We start from the raw sequence: 14,297 nt of genomic DNA, 5'->3' as shown, positions 1-14,297 counted from the left end.
GATGATTTAGTATGTGCAGAAACTTTTTTTGTTCATGTTGGATAAGACACAATTTTTGAACCACAAATGTATTAATTTTTTATGGGAATGAAGTGATCACCAAATGAGATGGCAACAGCTACTTATCAATATGACTTACCAATAGTTCATATTGCTTCTACTGAATAGGTTTATGGTGCTTCTGTTGAATAGATTTAGGAAGTGCTTGGTAGTTCTCCATTGCACTAGTGATGTCTCTTGTCTTCAACACTGATTTACGCCTGTTCACCCTAGACCTTAGGTATCCACCTCTTAGGATGTAATCTCTGATATTCTGCCCTAAAACAGTGGTTAAAAATGGATAGAGGAAAGAGTGCCACCTGCTGATTTCTCATCCTAAAGCAATTATGATTTCCTTGGAGGTTTATCAGACAAGATCTAGCAGTACCTGGTAGTATTTATTAAGCCATAGGTGACAAGTACAAAGCCTAGATTTGTAGGCTACGGTTTTGTAATCATGGTGTTATAAGGATGATTCAGAGATATGCAAGGATGGATCACAAAATGTTTTCCTTCACTTTAAAATTATCTACTGTGAATTATGGGTTTCAAAAAAATTCAAATCCATCATTTCGTCAGTTTTTTACATCTCATTGACAATTGCAGACAGTAGGACTTCCATGTCATATGAAATTTCCATGTCCTGAATGTCTTCTGGACTCTTTCCGGTGTGGAAAAATCTGTCTGATGTAAGTTACCTTTGTGATGTTGACTTGGAAACTGCCCTCATGAACAAGACTTCTTCATTCTGCTTTGCCAAGGGAACACACTTCATTCTAGTTGCTTGTGTCACTATGGAAAGAAGTTGCTTAAAGTAAAAATAAACAACCACTTGTCTCCTAAATAACCCATTTGCAAATTAAGATTCTAGAAATTTACCATTTCTGTTTCTTTCTGCCAAAGTCAGCAATTTGATGAAATTTTGTATTATTAGTACGTAATTACTCACAAAATCAAAAAAGTTAGCAAAAGTGATCTGTGGGTAAAGAACACATAAACTTCTAACTGTTGAATAAAATTTGAAGTCCTGGGAAAAATGTTCACCTGAATGTGATTCTGACATCCGATATCTCAGTTTAACTTTTTCTTTTTTTTACACTTGTATCAACGATTAATAGGAGACAATAATGTTTTCTCTTGTTAGTCAATTGGCAGAGGGAATGTTCCATGTTAATAGTCATTCATTTAGGAAGACTCCTAATATAAGTATCATTTAAAAAGTTGACCAAGATAATAAATAAACTGCAATAGGGGATAAGTTTCACTTCAGATAAATTATTTTACTATCCTTAACTGTTACTTTAGAATGGTCACTGTTAACCTGTGCCTCCAGTGTTAAGGTGATTTTAACTCCAGTCAACTCAAGCCTGAATCAGGTTGTAGGCACAGCAAGAAGAATGAGCAACAAGAGGTTTTTACCACAAAGGAATAACTCAAGAAATGGGCCAGAACTGTCAATATCTCTTCCTACTCTACAAAATAAAAGTTGTTAACAAAAAATATGGAATCTTCTTCTTTTGAGGAAGTAAAAAGGAAAGAATAGATACAAAGAAGGGAGAGAATTAGGAAAGAAAATACATAAGGAAATTTTTAGTCACAATGGGCTCATCTACAATTTTAGTAAAATAATACATATTTCCCAATCCTGAAACTATAGGAGACCATTATGAAGTTATTGATATGAATCACCATGGTGGCCACTTGTATTTAGGTAAAATAAATTCGAGTGTGTGTGAGTGTGTTTGCATGTACACATGTGAAATGTACACATGTGAATTGTATGTCAGATGAGGAACATTGTTTTCTATTTTTTTTTAATTTGATTAATTGTAGATAATCTGCAAATAAGCAATCCTGCCTATATGTAAGTATCCCTGCTGTATTACAAGCAATTTTCTAAATAGGCTACTTCAGTTTATTGCTGCATCATTGTCATGATTTCCCCTTTATTAGAAAATAAATACTTCTGATACACAACTTCTTAAAACAAAAGTAGTGTTTAACAATTATGTTGTCCCTGGGATTTAGTTCACTGGTCTCTTTGGCATCTAAACCCTATTAATATTTCAGAATATTCTTCTTTTTTTTTTTTGAAACGGAGCATGGCTGTCACCCAGGCTGGAGTGCAGGGGCACGTTCTTGGCTCACTGCAGCCTCTGCCTCCCAGGTTCAGGCAATTCTTGTGCCTCAGCCTCTTGAGTAGCTGGGACTACAGGCATGTGCCACTACACTGGGCTAATTTTTTTTTTTTTTTTTTTTTTTTTTTTGTATTTTTAGTAGAGATGGGGTTTCGCCATGTTGGCAAAGCTGGTCATGAGCCCCTGACCGCAAGTGATTCACCTGCCTTGGCCTTCCAAAGTGCTGGGATTACAGGCATGAGCCACAGTACCCGGCCTAGAATATTATTCTAATTTCTAAAGAAAGATTCTCCAAGAAATGCACAGCACTTAGTAGCAATGGCAATTTTTTAAATAAGGTGCAAATTATCTTTCTTCCTTGGCCCTGGATGATGATTGTGTCCTTTGGTTTAGCCTCTTGTATGTGCAGTTTAGGCAAAGCAACTGCTACCTTCTATTTCTGTTTCTACCTATATAACATTTTTCTTATGGGGATCAGATTTCTCAGGAGGCAATCCAATGTGTTATTGCTAGTTACTTCCTTTTCAAATTTCTCTCCTCCATACACACATATTCATTCATCTTACACATATTTATTATCTTTGTATGCCAGACATAATCCTAGGGATGCATCTTGGGATATGTGAAGAAGCAAAACCAACACAGATCCTTGCCCCTGTGGAACTATATTCTAGTAGGGAGAAAGGTCAAAAATTAATAAGCTTATCTCGACTCTGGATACATTGACAAATCTATTGATAAATGGAAAAGTTTCTGGCACATTGTAGTTATTCAGTAAATTTTCTTGCTTTGAGAAATTGTTTTATTGCTAGGAAACACATAAAAATAGTTATATTTCTACTGATGGAAACTGAATCCAAAGGTTGGACTAGATTTGGATGATTAAATAAAGATAAGAAAATACCAGCTAATGGGATCATGCTAGGCATTGGAAGATACCTTCTTTGCAAGAGGTCAAGACTGACAATATAATCCCTTCTTAAGTTTTTCAAAATTTGTACCTTAATTTAGTAGGTTTTTGTAGTTGGAATTTCTGGGGGAGGGCATTAGGGATGGGTGGAAACCCAATACCATTTTGACCAAGCACAGATTTAAACATATTCTTAAATAATGGGACCTGATATCTGTTTAAAAAATTTAATCATAAAAATATTCTTGACTAAGTACTATAGGCCATCTGTAAGCTTCCATTTTCTTTTTGGCTTTCATAAAATAATGGACATTTCAAGCCAAAGGCATTAGAGATACTCTGATCTTTTTAATCTCTTCTTGGAATTTGATAACCCCTTGAAAATCTGCTGAAAGCCATAGAGCCTGTCACTCCAAAATTTTATATATACATGCATTCTGCTCTAAATTTGAGGTAATTTGTAGAACCCATGAATCTCTTCAGTGGCTCTCAGATCTGACCTAGGTGTAGTCTACTCTGTTCATTTTACACATGAAAATATAGGATGCAAGTAAGTTTTGATTTATATAAGACCACACAAGTAGTGAATGGCAGCCTAAAAATCAAAAAGTCTAATTCCTGCCTACTCTGAATTCTTTCCACTCAATACCCATTTCTATTTGTCTAGAGATGCATTAAAAATCACCCCAACACTCAGAGGCTTAAACAACAACTTGTTATTCTCTTCTGCTCCTGATGTTTGATTGGGTTAAACTGGATGAGTCTCACCTGGAATCTCTTACGTCGTTGTAGTCAGATCACAGCAGGGCTGAAGTCATCTGAAGGCATGGCTGGGCTGGATATCCAAGATAGTTTCTTCACTTATATGGCTGACATGTCTGCTAGGTTGGCTGTAATAGCTGTAAGCTTGGTATCTTTCTTTTCCCTGCAGCCTCTTTACATGGTTAGCTCTTACAAAGCGTGGCAGTCTCTTACAGGGCAAGTGACTTCCTCCAAAGTGAACATTTCAGAAGACCTTGACAGAAGCTGCAAGATGTATTATGACCTAGCCTTGGAAGTCATGCAGCATCATTTCTGCTGCATTTTATGGGTCTAAAAGTGAGTCACAAGGCCAACACACAATCGTAAGAGGATGCGAGTCCATAGGGGTATAAATACTGGAAAGCATGCTTCATTAGGGAGCCATCTTTAGAGGCTCCTACCCAGTTAACTGGGTACCACCTACCCAGTTAAGTGTTGGCCATATCTGTCTTTTGGGAGAGAACTTCTTTAATAACATAGGAATTTACTTGCAAGTTATTCAAAATGTGAATATTTAAATTGTAATATTGAAAATGATATATTTTTCAATAGAGTCCATAATTTTTTTTTACTTAATATTAAAATGGAGGTCATAATACCTTAAAGAAATAATCTCAGGGAATTAAGAGCTTGGATATTTTGTCTTTTATATCCTTATATTTTGAACTAGACCTCAAAAATATATAGGCAGATTTAATCCAAGCTCTGTACTAGGATGTCCATCTATGCTTCCTGGTAATTGAATTCCACTGACTGACATAATTAGGCCCTATCTGTTAAACCTGTTGTGTCAAAGTGTTCTTGAGTGTCTTCATTTACATATTTCCAACATTGCAGAAACAATAATAATAGTTGGTTCTGTCAAGGCCCATTGTAGAATGCTTTTATTCTCTGATTGACGGTGGTAATAATTGATACTATGTGTCCTTTATATTAGTGTAGTTGTTTATTTGGCATAATATTTTGCAAAATGTGCACCAAAAATCCTTAAAAAGTGTTTTGGTAAAAGTACCATCATCCATTTTTCACTCTTGTCATCTCAAATGGTCTGGATCAAACTGTCCCTAAATTAGTAGACTAGAAAAATAGCAATCTTAGTCTCTTGTTTCAGATATTCCTGGTCTCTATAGTTATTTCTCTCTATAGATATTTCTAGTTTATTGAGTGGCAGCTATACTTTAAAATACCAAAGAAAATATACTTTTTCTGTCAGCTCATTTCTTAAATTTAATTAGGAAGGCTTTGTGATACTATTTAGGAACTAAGTAAATGGATGAGAAATGGATGTAGCATAAAATAATTCAGAAATAATGGAAGATTAAGGACTTAAGTACCCCCTAAATCTTACTTACTGCCTCTGTTTCTTCAGTTAAGATATATATATGTGTGTGTGTGTGTGTGTGTGTATGTATATGTGTGTGTGTGTGTATATATATATATATATATATATTTTTTTTTTTTTTTGAGATGGAGTCTCACTCTGTCACCTAGGCTGGAGTAAAATGGTGCGAGCTCAGCTCACTGCAACCTCCACCTCCTGGATTCAAGTGGTTCTCCCGCCTCAGCCTCACGAGTAGCTGGGATTACAGGCGTGCGCCATTATGCGCAGCTAATTTTTGTGTTTTTGTAGACACGGGGTTCCACCATGTTGGCCAGGCTGGTCTCAATTTCCTGTCCTCAGGTGATCTGCCTGCCTTGGCCTCCCAAAGTGCTGGGATTACAGGCGTGAGCCACCACGGCCGGCTTCAGTTAAGATATTAATGCTAATCAGAGTCAGCTAAGACTTATTTGAGGTTATTTGAGGAGGATTAATCAGTAGATCTTTTCTGTCTGATTTTTTTTTAAACAGCCATTATAAAATAAATAAGACAGAGGAGGACTGAAAGATTACCTTTATTACTGATAAAGGTGATATCAGAGAATATGGACAGGGAATCTTCCTAACACTGAGTTCCGGGATCAGGCAGATTTACCTACCCAATCCTGGAAGCAGTAGACAAGGACAGTCCTGGAAGGAGTGGCACAGGTCCAGGCACAGATCACAAGGACAACTTGTGATCTCTGTAAACATCCAGCTCCCGAGACAAAAAAAAAAAAAAAAAAAAAAAAAAAAAAAAAAGAGAGAGAGAGAGAGAGAGAAGGGGACTGAGTGACTTACGCTCAATTTCTGCTTCTAAACCCACCAGAAGAAGAAAAACAGCTCTGCACCTCCCTTAGAAAGCAGTAAATAAGGGGACCATGATAAACAGAATTTCAGGATAATGGGACTCCACAAGTAAGGACAACAAGAAGGATGCATTTTGCCACTAATATTCCCCAGCTTTTTGTTATTGTAACATCTTAGGATTCATCATTTAACCAGTAATGAGAGAGTATATTAAAAGATTCTCTTACTTTCCTTTTCCAGTCAACTTCCTATTTTAATATTCTTTCTGTTCTACTATCCTGATGAAAAGATGGGGACCTTCTTTTTGTGCATAAGAGTGACCACTGGATGCTCTAAGAAACGCTTTCCTATTTACTGACTGGGTCTGAGTAATAATTTTTTCCCATTGAAGATTATTACAAAAGCCTTTGACATCAATACCCTATTTAAATTAGCCAGTGATAAACCTAGCTTAAGGAATGAATAAGATTGGGTATCAATGCAAAAACTGTTCTACCTGCAGATTGAAGGTTCAAGCACTACTTCCAGGATCTTTCTTCTCTATATTTTATTCCATAAGAAAAGCTTCTGCAATAAATATATAGTAAATATTTCCAAGCCCCGAAAATGTATGGTATAGTGCTATATTTAGCTTCTCTGTATTTTAATAAAAAGTTTTGTAAAATATAGTTTCAAGTTCTCTCATGCATGGCGACAGCTATATCTGCGACATCATTCATTCACTCAATGAGTAGTTACATCGAGTTCCTAGTATGTGCCAAATATTCTAGAGCACTTCTGTTATTTAGTAATGGATTTTAAAGAAATGTCATGAGGAAAACGTATCAACTAAAGGGGATGAGACAGAATAGAAGACCTGTTTTAGGCAGAGAAGTCCTCTTCAATGAAGTTGCAAATGGTTAGCGCACTTAGTGAAGAAATGAGTCATGGAGACGTCGGACTGATTGTGGAACTGCATGCCAGACAGAGAGAAGTGTAGATGCAAAGGCTCTGAGGCAGAAACATGATAGCATACAACTTGCATTAGAATGTGGGCAAATGTAACAAAAGGACTGCATATTTAGTAACAAGAAAAATATCAGAATATTTTACTAAAAATTACGCTCTATATTATAGATGCTTCTTTTCTAATAATCATGTAATTAAAGATCAGTCATGTTTCTCTTCAATAATTTGAAATAGCTTTATTGAAATGTCATTTACATACTTCAGAATTCACCAATTTTGTGTTTACAAGTCATTTTTTTTTTTTTAGTAAGATTATAGAGCTGTGCTATCTATCGTCACCACAATACAAATTTAGAACATTTCCATCATCCTCAAAAAGATACCTCGTGTCCATTTGCAGTTAATCTTTGTTCCAGGTTTGTGGATTTGCCTTTTTGGACATTTAATATAATTGGAATCATACAATATGTAGTCTTCTGGCTTCGCCTTCTTTTGCTTAGGGTAATATTTTTGAGTTTACTCCAAGTTTTAGCATGCATCTACTATTTATTACTTTCTGTTGCTGAATAATATTTTATTAATGGATAAACATTTTGTTTATTCTTTCACCCATTGTTGAAAATCTGGATTATTTTACAATTTTTTTTGTCTATTATGACTAATGATGCTATGACATTCACATTCAAATATTTGTGTGGATATATGTTTAATCTCTTTGGATATCTAAGAGTGGAATTGCTAGATTTTATGGTAAATTTTTTTTTTTTTTTTTTTTTTTTTTGGAGAAGGAGTCTTTGCTCTGTCACCCAGGCTGGAGTGCAGTGGCGCGAACTCGGCTCACTACAAGCTCCGCCTCCTGGGTTTACACCATTTTCCTGCCTCAGCCTCCCGAGTAGCTGGGACTACAGGCGCCCACCACCACGCCCGGCTAGTTTTTTGTACTTTTAGTAGAGACGGGGTTTCACCGTGTTAGCCAGGATGGTCTCCATCTCCTGACCTCGTGATCCGCCCGTCTCAGCCTCCCAAAGTGCTGGGATTACAGGCGTGAGCCACCGCGCCCGGCCGGTAAATTTATTTTTAACTCTTTATGAAACTGCTAAACTGTTCAATGTGGCTACATGATTTTACATACCTAGCAGCAATATATATGCAGGCGCTGGTTTCTCCACATTCTAGCCAAGGTTTGTTATTGTCTGTCTTCTTAAAATATGGCCATCATTGTGAGTGTGTAGTGATATCTCATCATGGTTTTAATTTGCATTTCCCTAAACAGTAATGTTTCTGATCATCTTTTTATATGTATATAGCTATTCCTTGTGTATCTTCTTTGATGAAATGTCTTTTCATATCTCTAGTGAATTTTTAATTGAGCTGTTTCTTTTATTGAGTTTTAAGAATTCTTCATCTGTTTGGGATTCAAATCTTTTCTCTTAAATATTATTGTAAAATATTTTCCTTGTCGATGGCTTACATTTTCATATGTTTGTGGTTTTTTTCAGAAACAAAAGTTTTTAATTTTGATAAAATTCAATTTATCAGTTTTTTTGTGTATGTCATGCTTTAAGGCCAGGAAGTTTTTTTTTGTTGTTATTGTTGTTGTTTTTTTTTTTTTTCTGGTTTCTTCTAAACATTTATCGATTTAGTTTTACATTCAGGTCTGTGATCAGTTTTGAGCATCTTTTGTTTATGGTGAGAGGCCAGCATCTAAATGTATCTTTTAGTTAATGGATATCTAATTGTCACAGCACCATTTGTTAAAAAGACTTCATTTCTCATTTAAATTGCTTTGGCACCTTAGTGAAAAAAAAAATCAATTGACTGTAAATATAAGGGTTGATTGCAGGATTCTCAGTTCTGTTCTAGAGACTTTTCCAAATTGTCTTGATCACTGTAGCTTTACATTGTGCTTTGAAATACAAAAGTGTATGTCCTCCAATTTTGTTCTTCCTTTTCAAAGTTATTTTGCCATTCTCTCTCCTTTCCTTATAAATTATAAAATCAACTTGTAAGTTTCTTCCAAAAAAAAAAAAAAACCTGCTGGCATTTTTATAGAGAGTATGTTTAATATGTAGACATATCTAAGGATAATTTCCATCTTAACTTACTGAGTTTTACAGTCTATGAACATGGAGTATCGTTTCCTTTATTTGGTTCTTTTTTAATTTCTCTCAGTGATTTGGTAGTTTTCAGCATATAAGTCTTGTGCTACTTTTGTTAAAGTTCTTAATGTTTTATTCTTTTTGATACGATTGTTAATGAAATTATTTTCTTAATTTCATTTTTGTATTATTCATTGCTAGTATATAGAAGTATAATTGATTTCTGTTTATTGATCTTGTATTTGGCAACCTTGCTGAACTCATTCATCAGTTTTGCAGTTTTTGTGGGTTTCTGCAGATTTTCTGTATATAGGATCAACAATCCATGAAGAAAGACAGTTTTACATCTTACTTTCCAGTAAGATGGATGACGTTTATTTATGTTTCTTAACTCACGGTACTGGCTAGAACCTCCAGTACAATGTTAAATGGAAATTGTGAGAGCAAACAGCCTTACCTTGTTCTTGATCTACGGGGAAAAGCATTCTGTCTTTTACTGTCAGGTATGATATTAGCTGCTTCATTTTACAGATGTTCTTTATAGTGTTAAGACAGTTTTCTTCTGATCCTTTTTGGTTGAGAGTTTCTACCATAAATACGTGTTGGGTTTAGTCAAAAATGTTTCTGCATCCGTTGTGATAGTCAATTTTCATTGATTGTTCTATTAATATGGTGTATTACAGTAAATGATGAAGAGATATTAAACCAACCCTTTATCCTGGGATAAATTCCACTTATAATTCTTTCTATGTGTTGCTGGATCACTTTGCTGATATATTGTTCAGATTTTTGTGTCTATATACATGATGAATATTGGTATGTAGTTTTCTTATGATGTTTTGTCTGGCTTTGCTACCCAGGTAATACTGACTTCATAAAATAAATTGTTAATTTATCCTCTGTAGGAGTTTATGAAGAACTGGTACTGTTTCCTCTCTAAATGATAGAACTTACAAGTGAAGCTATCTGGGACTGGGCTTTTCTTTGTGGAAATATTAAACATACTCCCTATAAAATATTTTTGTGGAAATATTAAACATACTCCCTATAAAAATGCCAGCAGGTTTTTTTTTGGAAGAAACTTACAAGTAGATTTTATAATTTATAAGAAAATTACTAATTCAATTTTTAACATAATTCTGGGTAGATTTAGATTTTCTGTTTCTTCTTGATCCATTTTTTGATCGTCATTTGTGTCTTTTTCGGAATTTTTCCATTTCATCTAAGTTGTCTACTTTGTTAGCATCATGTTTTTCAATGAATGCCTTTATAAATCTCTGTATTTCTCTAAGGTCAGTAGTGATGTTTCTTCTTTCATCCTTGATTTGGTAATAGAGGTTTTTTCACTTTTCTTTCTTTTTTTTGTCAGTCTAGCTAAAGGTTTGTCAATTTTATTGATCTTTTTAAAGAACCAACTGATGTTTTATTGATTTTTTTTCTCTTGTCTTTCTATTCTCTATTTTGCTGATTTCCACTCTGATCTGATCTTTCTTATTTCCTGCCTTCCTCTTGCTTTGAGTTAATTTGATTTCTTCTTTTCTTTCTAAAAATGCAAACTGAAATCATTGATTTGAGAACTTTTTTATTTTCTACTATAGTGCTTAAAGCTATATATTTTCCCAAAGCACTACTTTAGCTGTATCCAATGAATTTTATTTCTTGTTATTTTCATTTACCTCACACTATTTTCTTTCTGTTTATTTATTTATTTATTTATTTATTTAACTTATTTAGAGACAGGGCTTCACTTTGCTCCCAGGCTGGGGTACTATGGTGTGATCATAGCTTACTGCAGCTTTGAACTCATGGGCTCCAATGGTCCTCCCACCTCAGCCTCCCAAGTAGCTGTGACTACAGGTGTGCACCACTGTACTTGCATCTTATGTCTGTTCTTCAAGTCCTTCTTTATTGCTTTCTTTGTGATAAATATTGTCTAGTCTTATTTTCATTCCTTTATTTACTTCACACAAACACACACTCAAATACACAAATACAGTTAATTATTAGTGGTGTTGTACAGATTAAAAATGCACTTTAAAATTTTTTTTTGTAGAGAAGGGGTCTCACTGTGTAGCCTAGGCTAGTCTTGAACTCCTGGCCTTGCCTTTGCCTCTCAAAGTACTGGGATTATAAGTATGAGCCTTTGCACCCAGCCTAGCTCTCACTATTTTCTAATTTTCTCTGTGGTATTTTCTTTGACCTATGGGTTATTTAGAAATGTGTTTTTAATTTCCAAATATTTACTGATTTTTTAAACTTTCTTCTGTTATTTATTTATAATTTAAATCCATTTAGATTTAATCTAATTTAGACTGGATTTGGTGGCTTGTGCTTGTAATCCCAGCACTTTGGGAGGCCAAGGTAGGAGGATCACTTGGGCTCAGAAGTTCGGGGCTAGCCTGGCCAACATAGTGAGACCTCATTTTCTGTTTAAAAAATAACCAAAAAACCAAAAAATTAGTTGACCTGGTGATGTGCACCTGTGGTCCCAGCTACTTGGGAGGCTGAGGCAGGTGGATCAATGGAGCCCAGGAGGTTGAGGCTGTAGTGAGCCATGATTGTATAACTGCATTCCAATCTGGGTGATAGATTGAGACCCTGTCTCAATTTTTTAAAAATCTAGTTTAAATCATGCTCTCAATGATTTCAAATCTCTTGCAATAATGAAAACTTTTTTATGGCTTACCATATGATGTATCATGGAGAATGCTCTATGTATACTTGAAAACAGTATGGATTCTGCTGGAAGAAGCATTCTATAGATTTTAGGTCAAATGTTTGACAACGTTGTTCAATTCTTATATATCCTGGCTAATTTCTAACTCTCTTAAGATTTCTATTGCATGATACATCTTTTCCATCATTTTGCTTTCAACCTATTTGTGTCTTTAAAGTGTATTTCTTATAGTCAGCATATAATTAAATCTTTTTTTAAAAAATCTTGTCTTACAGTCTCTCCCTTTTGATTATAGTATTTCATGCATTTATATTTAATGCAGTTATTATAGGGTTGGATATATACCTGCCATTTTTCCATTTTTTTCTATGTATCTTATATCTGTTCTTCAAGTCCTCCTTTATTGCTTTCTTTGTAATAAATATTGTCTAGTCTTATTTTAATTCCTTTACTTACCACACAGAAACACCAAAATACACAAACACAGTTAATTATTAGCGGTGTTGTAGATATTACAAATGCATCTCAAATTATCACAATGTAGATCAGTTGGATAGTAACCTAATTTTTTTTAAATATAGAGACTTTTCTTCATTGTAGTTCAGTCTTTCCACCTAGTTGTGCTATTATTACAATATATATTTGCATATATACTGAGAAATACAATATTATAATTATTGCTTTGTGTACAATCTTACGCCTATTAAAAAAGTTTGGAGAGAAAAGGATGAAAATGTATTTAATTGTAAAAATATTAACCCACATATTTACCTTTTCTTGCACTCTTCATTTCTTTCTGTGGATCGAAGTTACCAACTTCTTATCTGTTCTAATTTTCTTGTTCCATTTTAGTTCCATTCTCTCTACCTCCTTTTTGCTAGCATATACATGATATTTATGTATTATATAATATAAATATGTATTACCCTAATAGATATACAACACACAACATGCATATATAAGACATCTTCATATGCTGTGAGCCCAAAAATACAGGTTTATAATTATTTTATGAAATTGTCTTTTGTAAACTCACTAAGAGATGATATTAGAAAATAAATGTGTTTATATTATCTTTATATTATCTTCATAGTGCTCTTTATTTCTTTAAGTGGAATCAAGTTGCCAGCTGGTATCATTTTCTTTTAGGCCAAAGGACTTTCTTTAGTATTTATTATAAGAAAGGTATAGCAATATAACAATACTTTCTCATTATTTGTTCACCTGGAAACATCTTTGTTTCTCCTTCATTTTTTGAAGGATAGCTTTGCTGTATGTAAAATTCTTGATTAGCAGTTGAGTTTTTTCCTGTAGCACTTTGATTACTGTATAGTATTATAATTATTGCTTTATATAATTGTCTTTTTTAAGGTAAAAGACTCTTTATTAATTGTTGTTAAGCTTTATTGAGGTATAACTGACAAAAAATTGAATATATTCTAGGTGTACAGTGTGATTTTTGATATATGTATACATTATGAAATGATTACCACAATTCAGCTAGTTAACATTATCTGTCACCTCAGATCCTTACCTTCTTGTGGTGAGAATACTTAATATCCATTCTCTTAGGAAAAGTTAAGTATATTGTACATTATTATACATTAGTATAATATACATACCATGTTGTATACTAGGTATCCAGAACTTATTTATCTTGTAAATAACCCCCACTTCACCCCCACTTCATCATTGGTAACCACAGTTCTACTCCCTGCTTCTAAGCATTCAGTTTTTAAAGATACTTCATATAAGTGAGATCATGTAGCATGCAGTTGTCTTTTAAATCACTTAAGAGAAGCAATGGTACACACACACACACACACACACACACCACACACACACACACACACACAGTCTTTTTTATTTACCTATATAAATGTCCTATCCTGCTGCTTCTGGTCTTTTTTTTTTTTTTTCTTCTTCTCTGATGAAGATTCTGCTGTTAAACTTAATGTGGTTATGTTTTATTTGAGTTATTTTTCTCTCGGTGCTTTTAAAATTATATCTTGGTCTTTAGCTTTTAATAACTTGATGATTATGTTTCTAGATATGGATTTCTTTTGTTTATCATACTTGTGGTTTGTTGAGCTTCTTGAATATATATTTAATGCTGCTCATTAAATTTGTGAAGTTTGTGGCCATTATTATACTTCAAATAATTTTTAACCCCACCCCCCTTTTTATTTTTTTGAGACTGAGTCTCACCACCCTGTCACCCAGGCTGGAGTGCAGTGGCATGATCTCGTCTCACTGTAACCTCCGCCTCTCAGGTTCAAGGAATTTCTTCCTCAACCTCCCGAGTAGCTGGGATTACAAGCCCCATCCACGACACCCAGCTAATTTTTGTATTTTAGTAGAGATGGGGTTTCATCATATTGGCCAGGCTGGTCTTAAACTCTTGACCTCGTGATCCACTAGCCTCGGCCTCTCAAAGTGCTGGGATTACAGGCGTGAGCTACCGTGCCCGGCCTTTAGCCCTTTTTTTTCCTCTTCTCTTTTTTCTGAGACTCCCATT

The 14,297-nt window shown here is 34.4% G+C and overlaps 1 protein-coding gene across 18 annotated transcripts in view; it reads left to right on the top strand.

Annotated features, from left to right (window-relative positions):
* The window catches only part of SOX5 (SRY-box transcription factor 5), a 1,034,891-nt gene that overhangs the window by 554,055 nt on the left and 466,539 nt on the right, over nucleotides 1-14,297 (top strand). The gene's annotated exons all lie outside the window — the stretch shown is intronic.

Source organism: Macaca thibetana, chromosome 11 (genome assembly GCF_024542745.1).
Source record: "Macaca thibetana thibetana isolate TM-01 chromosome 11, ASM2454274v1, whole genome shotgun sequence".
NCBI lineage: Eukaryota > Metazoa > Chordata > Mammalia > Primates > Cercopithecidae > Macaca > Macaca thibetana.
The sequence above is the reverse complement of the archived record's forward strand: the minus strand, read 5'-3'. Positions and strand labels throughout refer to the sequence as shown.